Source organism: Humulus lupulus, chromosome 2 (genome assembly GCF_963169125.1).
Source record: "Humulus lupulus chromosome 2, drHumLupu1.1, whole genome shotgun sequence".
Taxonomy (NCBI): Eukaryota; Viridiplantae; Streptophyta; class Magnoliopsida; order Rosales; family Cannabaceae; genus Humulus; species Humulus lupulus.
The window spans coordinates 196,017,714-196,035,812 of NC_084794.1; positions in this window are offsets into that span (position 1 = coordinate 196,017,714).

Here is an 18,099-nt window from a genome sequence, read left to right on the forward strand (position 1 = left end):
TCAGGACCTAAGTATCTCCTTTCACATGTCTCATCCCAATGAATGGGAGATCTGTACTTCCTACCATACAGCATCTCATAAGGTGCAACTCCAATGGTAGACTGATAACTGTTATTGTAAGAGAACTCTATCAAAGGTAGATACTTACTCCAAGATCCACCAAAGTCCAGAACACATGCCCTCATCATGTCTTCTAATATCTGGATCGTCCTCTCAGATTGCCCATCTGTCTGAGGATGATAAGCAGTACTGAACTTCAATCGTGTTCCCATGGCCTTCTGCAAACTCCCCCAGAACTTGGAAGTAAAAGTAGGGTCCCGATCTGACACGATCGACCTAGGTGCTCCATGGAGGCGCACAATCTCTCTCACATAGAGATCTGCATACTGGTCAACTGTATATGTAGTCCTCACTTGCAGAAAGTGAGCTGACTTGGTGTAGCGATCTACTATCACCCAAATAGAATCATGTTGACCAACAGTCTTGGGTAAGCCCACCACGAAATCCATCATGATGTCTTCCCACTTCCACTCTGGGATATCCAGAGGTTGCAATAATCTTGCCAGCCTCTGATGCTCAGCCTTGACCTGCTGACATGTCAAGTACTTAGCCACATACTCAACTACATCCCTCTTCATCCCCGGCCACCAATACAACGATCTCACATCCTGATACATCTTCGTGGTGCATGGATGCAAAGAGTAAGGTGCAGTATGAGATTCATCTAGAATCTCTCACCTCAAAGAAGTGTCTAGCGGAACACATGTCAGCCCCTTGTACCTCAACAACCCTATCTCAGACACTGTATAATCTCTGGATGCTCTAGCCAAAACATCCTCTCTAATCTTTATCAGCTGTGGATCACTCAACTGACCCTCCTTGATTCTCTCCAACAGCGTAGACTACAGTGTAATAAGCCAACTGGCTCACCAGCAACTCTATACCAGCTCTGGTCATATCATCAGCTAACTCCCTGGCTATCAGCCTCATACCATGAATCTGTCCCGGACCCTTCCGGCTTAAAGCATCAGCTACCACGTTGGCCTTTCCTGGATGATACAAAATTTCACAGTCATAATATTTTACTAACTCCAGCCAACACCTTTGTCTCATATTTAAATCTTTCTGAGTGAAGAAGTATTTCAGGCTCTTGTGGTCTGTATAGATCTCACACTTCTCTCCATATAGATAATGCCTCCATATCTTTAAAGCAAAGACCACAGCTGCTAACTCTAAATCATGAGTGGGATATCTCTTTCCATACTCCTTCAACTGACGAGAAGCATAAGCAATTACCTTCTCTGATTGCATCAAAACACAACCCAAACCCTGATGAGAATTATCATAATAAATCACAAACTTCTCCTGATCTGTTGGAAGACTCAGAATCGGAGCTGTAATCAACCTCTCCTTCAGTTCCTGGAAGCTGTTCTCACATTTATCTGACCACACAAATTTCTGACTCTTGCGTGTCAGCTCAGTCAATGTACTAGATATCTTTGAGAACCCTTCCACGAAATGCCTATAATAACCTGCCAATCCAAGGAAACCTCTAATCTCAGAAGCATTCTTTGGCCTTGGCTAATCTCTGACCGCTTCAATCTTCGTTGGATCTACCGTAATCCCCTCCTTACTGACAATGTGCCCAAGAAAGGATACTTGAGATAACCAGAACTCACATTTCTTGAACTTAGCAAACAGTCTGTGTTCCCTCAGTCTCTGTAGAACTAATCTCAGATGATACTCATGTTCTGACTCAGTCTGAGAATATACCAGAATATCATCGATGAAGACGATCACAAACTAGTCCAGATAATCCTTGAACACTCTATTCATCAGATCCATAAAAGCTGCAGGGGCATTAGTCAATCCAAATGGCATAACTAAGAACTCATAATGCCCATACCTAGTACAAAAAGCAATTTTTGGTATATCTCCTTCCTTGACCCTCAACTGATGATAACCAGAACGAAGGTCGATCTTTGAGAATACCTTCTTACTTTGCAACTGATCAAACAGATCATATATCCTTGGCAAAGGATACTTATTCTTAATTGTCAGCTTATTCAGTTCTCTGTAATCAATACACATTCTTAGATAACCATCCTTTTTCTTTACAAACAGAACTGGTGCACCCCATGGTGAGAAACTAAGTCTGATAAAACCCAAATCTAACAGTTCTTGCAACTGTACTTTTAACTCTTTCAACTCAGCTGGGGCCATTCTCTAAGGTGCTCTAGACACTGGCTCCGTCCCTGGTGCCAGTTCTATAACGAACTCAATTTCTCTGTGCAGTGGCAACCCTGGAAAATCTTCTAGAAACACAACCAGAAACTCACAAACAAGTCTAGTATCTTCTGGTCTCACTGGCACGACCTAAGTGGTGTCAACCACACTGGCTAAGAATCCAACACAACCTCCTTGCAATAGATCCCTAGCTCTCAATACAGAAATCATAGGAATGCGAGATCCATGCACAACACTAACCAACACAAAAGGATCCTCACCTTCAGGCTCAAAGGTGACCATCTTCCTTCTGTAATCAATGGTTGCCCCATACTTTGTCAACCAATCCATACCCAATATCATATCGAAGTCAGTCATAACCAACTCTATTAAATCCATTGATAACTCTCTGCCCTCTACTGTCACTGGCAACGATCTGACCCATTGTAATGCCCTGGATAGCCAAGACCATTACACTGTGTGTTTATAAAGTGCCAGACTTGCTAATCAAGTCATTTAATTAAAATCGTGTTACTGGAACTATAAAGGAACTAGGGTTTAAAATGGTTTGGTCTCAAAAGCCACATTTTCATTAAGAAGCATCATCTGTTTACATGGGATCCCGAAAGTATTAAATTTTAAGACTGTTTACAAAAGACACAAGGTTTATATACAATATCAGGCCATATTAAGGCAAAACAGACAATTAGGTAATCCCTGTCCTGACTCCCTCCTCGACCATGGCGATCGAACAGCTGGCTATGTACATTCCGCCCCGCGGCCCTCCATCTCAGGGTTGGTTTAGCTTGCCTTTGCCTTTGCCTACACCACGTAGCACCCGTGAGCCATGGCCCAACAAGAAAACACAACAATAGAGCATAAGCAATCAACAGACAAATCAATATCTCACGTTGTATCACATAATCTCAACCATATAGTCATTCAGTATAATCAAGTATTCGACATGCTAACATATCAATTCATATCACATATCACTGCACAAATGATAACTAGGGCTAGCGCTCTTAGGCTGCTCCCTCCGTTATCCCACTGACTCCGGCCCGCTTAAGCCGAGCTCAGTGGATGTTAAGATGTTCTTGGCTACCAATGGCCAAGCCGCGCCCTATGCGCAAATATTATGTACGACACTCTTAGGCCGCTTTTACATGTCCCATGGCGTAATACCATCATTGACACGATACAATTCTTGGGAGCACGTAGTCCCATCACAAACATATAATCGGGTGCAGTTTTCTTACCTTTCAATTCACTAGCTTTGATCCCTCGACTCCTTGAGCACGATCCCCCTCAAGCCTAGCACTCACCTAAACACAATCATGGGCCAAATTTATCATCAACCCTCAAGTCCAAAACCCAGCCCTGGGGCCAATCTCGAGCCCCCGGGGAAGTCCTAGTTCCACCAAACAAGGTGGTGGAATCAAACCCCAAACTCTAGGTCAAAAGCCCTTGCAAACAACCCTAAAATCCCTTTCAGAAGGCAGGGTAGCGCTATAGCGCTCTTGGGAGGGCGCTACAGTGCTGCAAACAGAAACAAAATCCCTCAGCAAGCTTGGCCTAGCGCTACAGCACCCAAAGGCTAGCGCTGTAGCGCTAGTCACAGACAAGCCAACACCAAATTTCTCTTCCTGCGATTTCCTCGAACCAAACTCAACCAAAACTTCCCCAAACCTTTGCCAACCTCAAAAACAACCTTATGAACATATTCCACTCATCCCAAGCACCCCAAATACCTAAAACTCAAGCACATGCATCTCCAATCCCAAAATTCACCATAGCTATCCCTAAGCTCAGAAACTCAACAAAACCAGTCAAAACACCAGGGTTAGAGGCTTAGAATTCATACCTTTAATGGAGCTTCGACCTCAAGAAAACCTTTACACCTCCTTAGCTTGCTCTTCCTTAACCTTTGCCCTGAATTTCCCAAAGTCCCCATCAAACCCAGCTTACACACCACAGTTCAAAAACCAAAACCAGCAATTAAAGAATTTACAGAACCTTACCTCAAGTGATGGCCTAACCTTGCTAAACCCTTGCCAAATCCTCAAGCTTAGCTCATAAACCTTGTAGCTTAATTGACCTAGCTCTCCTCTGAATTTTACTCCAAAAAGAATGAAGAATAGTGGTGATAAAAGCACAAACCGACTCAGGGAAAACTACTCTGTTTTTCCTTCCTTTCCTTTTTCTTTCTTTTCCTTCTCTCTTAGACTTCTACACTTTTCTACAATCTCTACTAACATAAAGCCTTGGTAAAACTTAACTCCTGTAAGCCAAATGACTATTATGCCCTCCCTATTAAGTCTAAACCCTTTAATCCACTTAGGGGCATTTTAGTCATTTTACCCAATTCCCGCTAACTCCTAGAGTGTCTCTAATATTTCCCGCTAACTCCTCGATACCTAACTAATCACCAATAATATTCCTCAATATCAAAATAGACTCTAGTATATTCGCTAAATTCCCATTTATACCCCCAAGCTCACCCTGAGCCGGGTATAAATCCCCACCATGACTTTTTCGCTACTTTGCTCACTAGGATCGTCTCGAGTCACAGATCACAGATATATCCACATAATAATGTGGTTTCGACAATTATCACATATATCAAAGCAGTTATGCCCATAATGGCCAAAATTACAATTATTCCCTTCTAACCTAATCAGGGCCTACATGCTTACTAATACACATAGTCATGCATCTTAGATACTCAAATAGTCATATAACATGCTTTAAATCATAAGCATGCATCTTAATCACTAAAGTCACACATAATTCCCATTATGCCCTCCAGGAATACTAATCAAGGCCCTTAAGCCTTATTAGCGAATTCGGGTCGTTACGCCCATCTCCTGGATACCACTAACACTCCAGTGGGTAACAAAGTTCCAAACCCCACAACATAGAAATCACAAGGTCTACACAGTCTATCAATAATACTACTAGCAACAAAAGAATGTGTAGCACCAGAATCAATCAATACATTATAAGGTGTTCCAGCATTAAGAAGTTGACCTGTAACAACTGAGGGAGAAGCCTCAGCTTCTGCTTGTGTCAATGTGAACACTCGAGCTGGGGCTGAGCTGTCCGCTTTCCTGGGTTCTTCTTTTCTTGCCTTAGGGCAATCCTTTTTAAGATGGCCCACTGCTCCACATGAGAAGCAGACCCTTGCCCTACACTCTCCCAAATGATGCCTCTTGCATCTAGGGCACTCAGGATAAGACTTCCAGGCTTCACTACCACCTGGACGACCCATAGAAATACCACGGGGCCGCCTATCAGGACCTGGAACTGGGAAGGTATCAGGAACCTTCCTCTTCTGATCACTGGGGCCTACACCCCTACCAGAACCCACAAATGCAAGACCTGACCTCCTGAAATCCTTTCTGGCTGCACTGTCACGCCAGATCTTGTTCTCTGCACTCTCAGCTATGAGTGCCTTCTCAACCACCTGTGCATAGATACATACATCACGGGCTAATCTGGGGTGTAGCCCCTGCAAAAATCTCTCTCTCCTGGTCCCATCAGTGGGCACCAGCTCCATGGAAAATTTCGCCAAACGATCAAATTTCAAGGCATACTCAATGACTGATAAATTTCCCTGAAGTAGCCTAATGAACTCCTCAACCTTCGCCGCCCTGATAGCATCATTGTAGTATTTCTCATTAAACAGAGTTTGAAACTCCTCCCAACTCAGGGCATTTACATTCTTGGTCTGGGTAATAACCTCCCACCAAATTTGGGCAGCCTCCCGAAACATATAAGTGGCATAGGCCACCCTCTCATTACCAGATACCCTCATGAAATCAAGGATAGTGGTAATCATACTCATCCATTGCTCTACCTTGGCAGGATCTGCACTGCCCTCGAATACTGGAGGTTGTTGCTTCCTGAACCTTTCATAAAGAGGCTCCAATTTATTTCCAACCTCAGGTAGATGCTCTGTTGCTGGCACCGACACACGAGGTGCCTCTGATACACTGGCCACTGCAGGCGCTTGCTATTGTCTCAAGAGACGAAGCTCTTCTCCCTGTCTCAGCACTGTTGCCTGCAAATCACTGATTATCTGCTGCCAGTTTATAGGAGCTGGCTGTGGAATCTGTGATTGGTCATTTTCTAGACCCTGACTATTATTATTCTAGCCTTGATCACTTTGGCCAGCTGACGTATCTGTCTGCCCTGGATTCATTCTTATTTCTGATACCTTGCTGAAATAATGATCAATACGGCCAGTCAGGTAGTAATAACTAAACCTCTTGTTGCCTTATGGTCCAAGAACAAGCAGACAATTATCATATTCCACAATCATACAATTATACAAGCAAATACATGTTTATAACATTCAACACTCAGCATGTATCACATAATAATTCATAAAAAACAATACTAATAAGTATGTTCCAGCAATCTCAGTACTAATTAGCACACATTTGCAGAGGATATAATATTTCAGAGCACAGGTTTAACATGGTGTTTCATGCATATAGGTAAAGCATATATACTATATTTAAGCAGTTATACATATAACTACATAAATAGTTACCAAACCATGAGTCGAGCTTGACTTCAGTGATGTGTGTACATGCCCAGCCAGTCTGCAGGAACCCTAACCTTGGCATGCTCTGATACCAAGTTGTAACGCCCTGGTTACCCCAGAACAGTTACGGTGAACCGGAAATTTGACCCGTTACCCGAGTCCTTTGGTTAAAAACGTGCTCTAAGTGTTATTACAGGCTGAGGAAAAACAATAAAAAGGAAAGGATATATTTTATTAAATACATAAACTGCTCATGAGCTCATCAAAACATTTACAAGTCATTTATAATACAAAATGGTCACTACTATTTTCAAATTTACAACCCCGCCAACCTAAGCGACAAAAATAGGGTAAACCCCCTAGTTCCTCTTAGAACTCCTTGGCCGTGGTGGTCAAGCGGCCGCATATGTACACATCACCACCTAAGCTCTCCACTCAAGGCTGGGTGAGCTTTTCTTTCCCTTTACCTACACCACATAGCACCCATGAGCCAAGGCCCAGCAAGAAAACACAATATAGCATGATATAATATCAACAATGATCATAATAATCATTCAGGACTATCAGTCTAAAACAGATAAGTGACAGTCACAAAAGCCACCAAATTGGGTATAGCTCCCTTTAGCCTTGTGACGATAGGGTCACCGGGGCTTAACAGATAAGTGAACCTTTCACTAGCTTAAACAGGATAGGTGCATGGTGACTGGTCACCAACATAACCTTCCTCATGACCATAGAGTCATAACCCTGGAACATCGTTCCCTTGCCACGTGACAAACAGTCACCTGGGCCTTAGCCCTGACTCTCAGTAACTAGTCTTAAACTAGCCAAGCGCTTATAAGTTCATCAACCTTAGGGTCGGTCCAGCATTAATACCTTAGAGTCATTCAACGCTGATATCGATTAGATCTAATCTTCATTCGGCCCTGCGTTCAGGACGCTTATGCCGTTTCTGACTCTTAGGTTAGTGTCCCTGACTAGTCAGTGCCATATACAAGTAAACAACATTCACTAGCATTTAATATGCAATCCATGTCCACATTTATCAATCAACATGCCTCAATAACAACCATGCATGTCACATACACAGGGTGCAGTTTTCTTACCTTAGATTCGAGCTAGAATGAATAAAAGAATGACCCTTGAGAACGATCAACTTTTAGTCCTTTAGAGGTCACCTAGTCATAACCAAATACGGGACATCATTAATAAAAATGGTCAACATAGGTTTCCAAACCAATACCTAGCCTTCGGGACATCAATCCAAACTAATCCGGGTAGTAGGAACGATCCTGAGGCCTAAAACCATGTTCTCGGGGCCGAAACACTCAAACGAGCTCAACCCTACTCAAGGGTTGCGACCCTAGCACCTTGGGCCGCGGCCCCCAACCACTCCAGGAGTAAGGTCCGCGGCGCCCAACATCAAGGGCTGTGGCACCCAGCGAAGGTAAAAGTGCTCCACCTGCTTCTTCGAGCTAGGGCCGCGGCGCCCAAGAACAGGGCCGCAACCCCCAACCCAGAACATGCCTAAACTTGATTTGCAACATCCCAAAGCCTCCAAAATCATGCCTAAACATTACCAAATCATCAAATCAAAGTTCCCAAGCTTGCCAATGGTCCAAAACCATCAAAACCCAAAGCTCAATCGAACTAAAAACTCAACGGTTCACAAAATCCAATTCAAAGCTTAGAAACTCTAAAGACTCAAAACTTTAAACTTAGATTACCTTTGATTGGGTTGTTTCTCGTCAAATCCTTCAGTCAAGAAGCTTCTAATCTTTCCTAGGATCGCTATACCTCGATCCTCGCTTGATTCCGCCTCCTAGAACTCGAGATTTCTTCGAAAAGGCTTCGAACGGTAAAATGAGCTAACGAAGGAGAGAGGAAATGTTTTCTAACGTACGTTCTATCTGACAAGCTACTTCAAGCTTAAGTAACCTCAAATAAAACCTAGTGCTCGGGGTCCCAAAAACACTCCCGGGAACATTATAGTCAAAACTTCCAGAATTTCATCCTGATCTCAATAACTCCCAATTTATCATCAAATAACCTTCTCATTATCCAATAATTGACCCCGTTATGACAAAACCGCTAATCCATTATATAGGATCGTCTCATGCCGAATAGCTTGAATATATCTCCATAATAATGGAATCTTTTTCACAAATTACAATATGCACCCAAATACACAAATATACCCTTAACGGGTCAAATTACCAGAATATCATAATATACAAATGTGAACCCACATGCATGCATATAACATCATATTATAATATAATTCACATAAACATGCATATATTAATTTAATGGCATAATTAAACAGTGATGGGCCTCCCGGCCTACTAATCTAGCCATTAAACCGCATTAGGGATTTCAGGGCATTACAAATGCTCTCTTGGTATGGATATCATAAAGCACTCATTCATATATTATGTTTTAATTTTGTCTTAGATCACAACACTAGCTTCTCCACCTATTTTTTTATCTGAATTTTTTGTTGATTTCTTCAGATTTGTTCTATTTTGAGCATTTTAAAACACCCCTTTGACCGACAAGTGCTGGTCCAGAATAGTGTTGAAGAAGTAAGCTTTCAACTCTCTGTTTCTTTTTCGTATTCTGAGTTTTGTCTTTATATATATTTATATAAGGAACACAGATGATATATTAAATTAAGATACTTTTGGGTTTTGTTCATATTACAAAAGTGAGTGTTTTCTTGAGAGAGAAAGCAAAAGTTTTGTAAGAGAAGTTTGCAAAAGTTTTGTAAGAGAAAGCAAAACTTCTCAATGATTATTACCCATAGATGAGTACTAGCAATTATGATGATTTAATAAGATAGTGATTTGGTATAGCAAGTCACCAACAGGTAAATATTTTTTTCTACATTAATTTTGAATTTAGTTTTTTTTTTTTGTCATAATTAATATTGTGTCCAACTAATGAGAGACACTAGCTATATTTTAAAATTGACATGTATTTGAAAAATGAAAAGTTTAGAATATTATATTTTCATAATAAATACACTTTTTTCATCACGTAAACCTTCCAAAAATTTGAAAAATCAAAATTTATTTTTAGAAATATTAATTAACAACTATAAATATGGATCATTGATCTTAATCCAATGGTTAATAATAAAGTAACTATCTATGGGTAGTAACAATTAAAAGTGCATATATATATATATATCTTTTACTTCTAGCTAGTCTGTCACTTAATAAGGTGTTCTTCTAGCTTATAGCTATGGTGTATGTTGGATCAAATTTCTTCTGGTTTGAACTTCGATTCTGATATATAATGGGTGTTCTTGCAGGGGAGTATATATATATATATAAAAATTTATATATATTTTTTTTCTTTTTTCTAGTCTGTTACTTAATAAAGAGAAACCAATGGTTAATTAATATAATGGGTTGGACTTGGATTTGATTTTAATAATACTTTAGAGTAACAGTAAGTTTCAACTTTCTTAAATTGTTTGGTTGTTATCTCCATAGAAAATTTTTCATGCAGTAAAAAAAAGTCAGATACTAGAGCTAGTTTGTTTAATCATCATTTTATCTAATAGTAATTGGTTTGTTAAATTCAAGCCTCACAATCATGCTACCTGTGATCATCTTTAGTATAACCATCTTCTGTGACTTTGGATTGGACCTTGAAGCGGTCAGACTAGAGATAATAATGAATAAGATCACAACTTTATAAAGTGATAGTAGTAACTCTTTATTTACTTTTATTCTATTTTAAATTATTGTTAAAGCTTTCTATGACACTTTAAAACCTAGCTTGAATAATTAACTTCTTTTTTTGTAGATTTCAGATACACTTTATTTGTTCATTTGTGTGTTTATTTAGTGAGACTATTAGTTTGTTTTGCACACAGTAGAGTAGAGTTGTTTTGCACAAGTTCTGGGATGAAGTTTTGTTTCCTATCACATAATTAATAAATGTATTGATGAACCTAAAAATTAAAGAACTTTTTTTATAATGGGCAGGTCTAAGATGCATTTCTTTGGCGCAATACTAGACAACATTGGTAGTTGAAGTTTTTAGAATCAAAAATATATTTCACTAACTTTGTATACATTTCTTGTTTACTATTTGGTGATGATAGAATTTGACTGTAGTATAAACTATCATGTAATTTGATTTTGTAAGCCGAGTAGACTAAATATTAAAATTATATTTTTGAGTAATTAATAAAAAATTATTTTGTTGTATTTTCTTTTGAAATTTTAGAAATCTAATATATATAATACATTTTGGACACTCAAAGGGATATATTTTTTAAAATCAAAATGAAAACTGTAGCTGCATTTTTTTTTTATAAAAAAAATCACTTTTAAGGGCATGCAAAGCGAGTCCTAAAATCTTAATCTAAAGACACTCAACATAATTTTTTAGGACACGCATTGTGAGTCCTAAAAACATTCTTTTAGGACTCACGAAGAGAACCCTAAAAACTTACTTAAAGGTACTCAATCGTTGCGAGTCCTAAAAAACCTCAGTTTTTAAGGCTCTCAAATAGAAGACTCGCGCCCCGCAAGTCCTAAAAAGTCTTTTTTGTAGTAGTGCATATCGATGGTACATCGATGGAATTTCAATGTTGGGATGAACATATAATTTAGATGTTATTTTTGATATAATATCGATGCTAAATCGATGCCATATATGTTGATTTGGTTCAACATCAATATGGCATCGATATACAATCGAAATGGAATCACGTACAGATGGCGACCATCAACATCGATTATGCATCAAAATATCATCAATGTTGAACTGCAATACAGATTTATATAGGCATCGATTCATCATCGATTTACCATTGATTCATCATCGATTACACTTGATTTTTTATAATTTTCTTATGCTTTTTTTTTGTTGTAAATTTGCAGGTTCCAGAGTTAATATAATTGTTTCTTACAACGATGTTTGGGAACGGAAAGGAGAGAAATGGAATTTCAAAGCTAGTTTGAACACTATAATACACGTACCAATTGATGTTGGTTACATAGAATTATTGGAGAAGTTGTATTCAAAGCTGAAAGTCGATAGGTCATTGTTTGACTTAAAGTTGGAAGTGTCGTTTACATGGGAGGTCCTGGGCCAAGTGTATGCATGAGAGGTCCTAGTCATAATGAAGCATTTTCCCCCCAACAAATATCCCACATGATGATGGGTATGAGTATGAGCCTTATGTCAATGACGATCCAGTTGCCCATTTTGGTGATGATGATGAAAGAGTTGAGGGGTGCAACAATTCTGATGATAACTTCAAGGATCGGTTGTCGATGCTACCTGTGGATCAAGTAGATAATTTAAATGTATGACCCTTGCCAAGACGTCAAGAATGCCAAGGACGGAGGACTGCTGGCTCAGAGAGCAGTCGTTAAACTACACAAGACGATAGAAATAGATGGAGTTCTCCGGCATATACTGCTGAAGATATCCCATGCCTCTCTTATGTTATCCCCACGTTATCTGGAGTGAGTTATGGAGTAATATAAGTTGGGAAGGTTTTTGAGAACAAGTTAGAGTTAAAGACGAAGGAACACTTGTATGCAATGAAGCAGAACTTCGAGTTTGTGGTGAAGAAGTCAGGTACTGAAGTTTGGTATATCATTTGCAAGGATCCTGATTGTGGGTGGAGATTGAGGGGGAAGAGAATGCCTAAATCTGATATGTTCAAGATAACTCATATCACGAATAAACACACTTGCTCACTTGACCTTCGACATAAAGGCTAGCGCCAAGCTGTACCTTTGGGTTATTGGTCATTGCATAAAGAAAAAATATCAGACTGGATCGAATGCGTACATGGCAAAAAACATAAGAGAAGACATTAAGAATGATTATGGCATTGAGGTTTCGTATGGAAAATGTTGGAGATGCCGAGAGAAGGCTCTTTCTTATGTTAGAGGGACACTGGAAGCATCCTATCAGAAGTTACCATCGTACATGTTCATGCTTCAACAGAAAAATCCCGGGACGTTGACAGATTGTCACTAAGGAGGATCAGTTCAAATATTACTTTTTCTCACTCAGAGTTATTAGAAGAGGGTTTTGTACATGTCGTCCTGTGTTATGTGTGGACGACACTTTTTTAAAGACAAAATACAGTGGGCAGATGTTATGTGCAGTCACGGTGGATGCGGATAACCATCTATATCCAATTGCATTTGGTATTGTGGATAGTGAGAATCATGATTCTTGGAATTATTTCATGTCAAAGCTAAAGGAAGCGATTGGGGAAGTTGAGGACTTGGCGTTTGTATCTGACAGGCATGTAAGTATTACACATGCCTTGGAAACTATTTTCCCCGATGCCTATCACGGTGCTTGCTACCACCACATTAGTATGAATGTGGTTGCTAAATTCAAGATTGATCATTGTCATGTGTTGATGTATAATGTGACATATGCTTTTAGGAAATTCGAGTTCCGCGCTCACTTCGAAAAAATCAAATAAAAAGACCCAGCTATTGCTCAATACCTAGAAGGCATGGGTTTTGATAAGTGGTCCCGTGCTTACTTTCCTGGAAATAGGTATGTCATTGTGAATTGTATTTTAATTTATGAAATCTTGTAAATGTACATTACTATTAAATGTTAGTTTTCCTGGATACTAGGTATAATATAATGACAAACAATTACACTGAAAGTTTCAATAATAAGACCCGGGATGCTAAGAGCTTTCTGATAACTACATTCGTTGAATTTATTCGCTTCACACTGCAGTCTTGGTTCTGTGATAGGAGAGAAACTAGCAAGAAGACAAATAAAACTCTTGCACCGAGCTATGAGAAAGATTTGGTGGATATGGCTGAGAAAGCTCGATTCTTGATCCCTTATGCAATAGGGAGGCATGAGTTCCATATGTTAGATGGTAAGCTAAATGGTGAAGTCGACCTCCTAAATAAGACATGTACATGTGGCGTGTTTCAGCTTATTGGTATCCCATGTGTTCATGCACTATCTAGATCCCTTAAGCAAGGGGTGAACTTTTATTCACTGTGTTCAGATTACTATAAAATTGAGACATGGAGGCCCTCTTACACAGAATCTATATATCCTACTGGTAACTAGGAAGAGTGGATTGTTCCACATGACATTATGACAATAAAAGTGAGAACACATGCGCAAAAAAACCCGGTTGGTCGTCCAAAGAAGAAACAAGGTAGGCCTAAGAAGAAATTCCATCCTTCCAATGGAGAGATAGTGGTTGTAGAATGCAAGTGCAACATATGTAGAGGTCTAGGCCATAATAGGGCAACTTGTAAAGTTCATGTTTGAAATTTATGGCATCGATGTTAAAAATTTTATTTTGTTACTAATGGTCTATGTTAATCTTTTTATTTGTGTATTAATGGACTTTGTTAATCTTTTTATTTGTGTATTAATGGATTTTGTTAATCAAAATGACATATACAAAACTAAGGAGAAATCTACTATTGTGTATCATTAAATAGCCATCAAAATGACATTGTTTATATACAAAACTAAGGAGAAATCAAAATAAATATTCTAACATATAGAAAAAGTCAATGGTACACATTCTCGTAAAAAATGTCGATGGATAATTTATCCCTGAAGTACTGAATGTGGTCCTCGATGGCATGTGATAAGGGAATGTCTCCAAGAATAAACTCCAAGTCCTTGATGGTGAATACGCCGCAATCTCCGCTGAAACCAAGAAATTGCATTTGTGAGTGTATTGAAAATTAAAGGAGAATAGTGTTATGAAAAACTGAAGTTATTATGTCTAAATACCTGGTTCTAGACTGTGGGACAATATTAGTGGACATGCACTGCCAATCAAAGTTTGGAATGGTGATCTTCGGTCTGGCCATTTTCAACTTGGGGTGTCCTTTAAACATACCAGAAGCATTGAGTAAAGATGGAAGCATCCTAGTCCAAGGCTCGATCAACTCAGACAACTTATTAGGGCTAAAGTTGGAATGATCTAAGTCAAATACAGTGATCATCCAATCAGTGAAATTTATTTTGCAAAATACCCAATGAAGATTTTTCAAGCACTAGTGGAAGTAGACCTTGTTGCAATCACCCCGAGGCTTCTTGTATTTCTTAGCATCTCCTTTCATGAAATTATGAATGTCCTGATCCCTTTGGTAAGTCCTGCTTTTGTTCTTGAAGTCCTCATATCTAGTAGGAATATACTGTGCAAATGATGAATCAAGTACGGTGGCTTTCACAGGGTACTTCTTTGGCAACTCAAAAAGACGTATGCGTATAAGATAATTCGCAGCGTCGAGATGCTGCAAATAAATAGAGTATTGTTAAGGAAGAGTGGATTGTTAAAATGAGATGAATGTGTTGACTGCAAATATAAAAGACTTATAGTTTCTGCCAACCATTATTTTGCCACCTTCAACTTCAGGAACCAAACAAGGGTGCTATCACAACATTCTAACTTCCTCGGTTTGTTGTTGTCAATCTCACCGAGTACCCATCGGTTAAAAGTTGTCAACATATCTTGATCCAACACCTTTAAAGGATGGATCATAACTGGGTCCTTGAACTTTGGTTTCTTGGCTGCTGGAGTATAGTCCTCGTACCTTACTGGTTTCTATCTAGTGCACTTACCTGTAACGGGAGCAATTAGTTTCTAATTTCTTTAAAACATGTAAAAACTCATGGATTAGTAGTACCTAAGACCGTCTGCACTAGCTGAGAAGGTGTGGCTTCTCCAACAGGAGACTCATAACACATGGGGAGAATGTCGTACTCTACATCCTCTGCTGGAGTAGGTGTAGGATTAGGTATACCACCAAGTGTTGCCAGCTTCTCCAATATGACTTCTTGATTCTTAAGGACGATACCTAGAGTGGCCTTAACCTTGTCCACTACACCTGATATTCAGTCCATCTCACCCAGCACAACCTCGTATGCCCCAGGAGCAGGAGTAGAAGTAGGTTCTGCACTAGTATTTGGAGCAGTCTCTGTTGGGGCATCCTCCACAAGTATGCCAGCCTCCACGACTATCTCAGCCACCGCAGCAGCCTCTACCTTAGGATCTCAAGCGGTGGGATACGTTTGGGTGGCATCTGCAAAATATCTAAAAACAAAAGATAATTAGTTGAATTTACAAAAAATACTCAATTTGTTGTTGTCATCTAAATTCCATCGAATTACCATCGATTTGGCATCGAAACAAAAAGCAAAAATCAACATATACAAGCATGCATCGAAACAACATCGAAATACTATCGATATACCATCAAAACTGATTTTACAAATAAACAAACAAACTATTGATGTGCCATCGAAATGGCATCGAAACACATCGAAATACTATCGATATACCATCAAAATGGCATCAAAATACATCAAAATATTATCGATATGCCATCGAAATGGCATCAAAACACATCAAAATAAAAACTAACTAAGCCACCCTCGAATCAGCATCAAAATACTATCAATATACCATATTGAAACTGATTTTACAAATTAAAAAACAAACAATCGATGTGCCATCGAAATGGCAACGAAATACTATCAATATACCATCGAAACTGATTTTACAAATAAACAAACAAACTATCGATGTGCCATCGAAATACATTTAACAAATAATAACTAAATAAACCACCATCGAATCAGCATCGAAATTGCATCGATTATATACAAAATAAAATCAACAAACAAGTCTCAATATTCCATCAAAATAGCATCAAATTAACATCGATGCATCACCATCAAATTAACATGCTCGAACAACCATAAAAATGGCATCGAAATAGCATCGACATAGCATCGAAATTAATAGATTTATCAAAATATAACTAAAACCAAGAAAGAATCAAAATACCATTTAAACTATAATCGAAATTGCATCGAAGTCAGCATCGACATATCATCGAAATTTCATCGATTTTATACAAAAAAATTGAAAACCATGCAAGCATCGAAATGGCATCGATATACCATCGATTGACTATCGTCTTCATTTAATGGTCCATCGAAATAATATCGATGGAGCATCGATTGCACATCGATGAACAACATTTCAATTATTTAAAAATATACACATGAACTGAATGTCATCGAATTACAATCGATTAAGCATCGAAATGGCATCGATGTGGAATCGAATGAACATCGACCCGCAAAATTTTTGCAGAACTTAAACACAATCTTCCGAAATGATGCACATAGAATCAAACCCATTTAAAGCTACATGTTTGCAAAATAGAGATTAAAATCAAACCCATTTCATCGATTTTATACATTATGATTCAAATTAAAAAAAAACATAAAAACAGACTTACCATTATCGGCGATAGAGAAGATGGTGGCGACGACATCGATGGAGAAGATGGTGGCCTGAGAGATAGTGAGAATGTGAGGTCTGAGAGAAAATTTCACTGAGAGGGAAATGAGAAAATACGGCTGGGATGAGAGTGTTTAATGTTAGGGATATTTTTGTCCAAAAAATTAGAAATGACATATGTTTAGGAGAGTCAGTTATGTTGGCATTTTAAAAAAATTAAGTATGTTATAGTGCATGTAAAATTTCCCTATCAATATTATGCCTATAATAGCCAGAAAACAAATATAATAAAATTGTAAAATAAATAATTTCTACATCATTCACATCGTTGGATAGGAGGATGTATAAAAGTGGAGTAAAAATGAAATTCATATATATTACTGAAAAAGTTAAATAGATTAATTTTTTAATCTATTTAATAATTAATGTTCGTGTTCTTTTGTCAAAGATAAATAAATAAGTAAATAAATAATTGATGTTATTGTTGGACTTTTCTAAATAATAAACTATCTACCATTTCAGATATCAAAAATACTTCGAGTCAAGCTTCAATTTTCAACTCTTATCATTTTTTAAAGAGAAAATACCACTTTGACTTTTGTGTTTTGTCCAAATACTCGTTCAGCTCCTGTGTTTTTGTTAAATAACAAATCAAAACCGATATTTTACAAAATGGATGAAAATAATATCTGAACTTGATTTTGGTCAAAATATCTTTCAATATAACCAAAATACCCTCATGTTTTTTAATTAATGAATTAAATTATATAAAATAAATCATTATTATATTAAAAAATTTTAAAATAATAAAAATTATACTTTAATTAATTAAAACTTTAAACATAATTATAATAAACAAAAATTAAAATCAAACTTAAACTTAAACTTAAACTTAAACACTAAACTCAAAACCTAAATTTAAACTTTAAACTTAAAAACTTAATAAAAATTAATTCTGAAACATAATAGAAAAAATATATAAAAAAAAATAAATCATTCAAACCCAACCTTGCCCTTTACC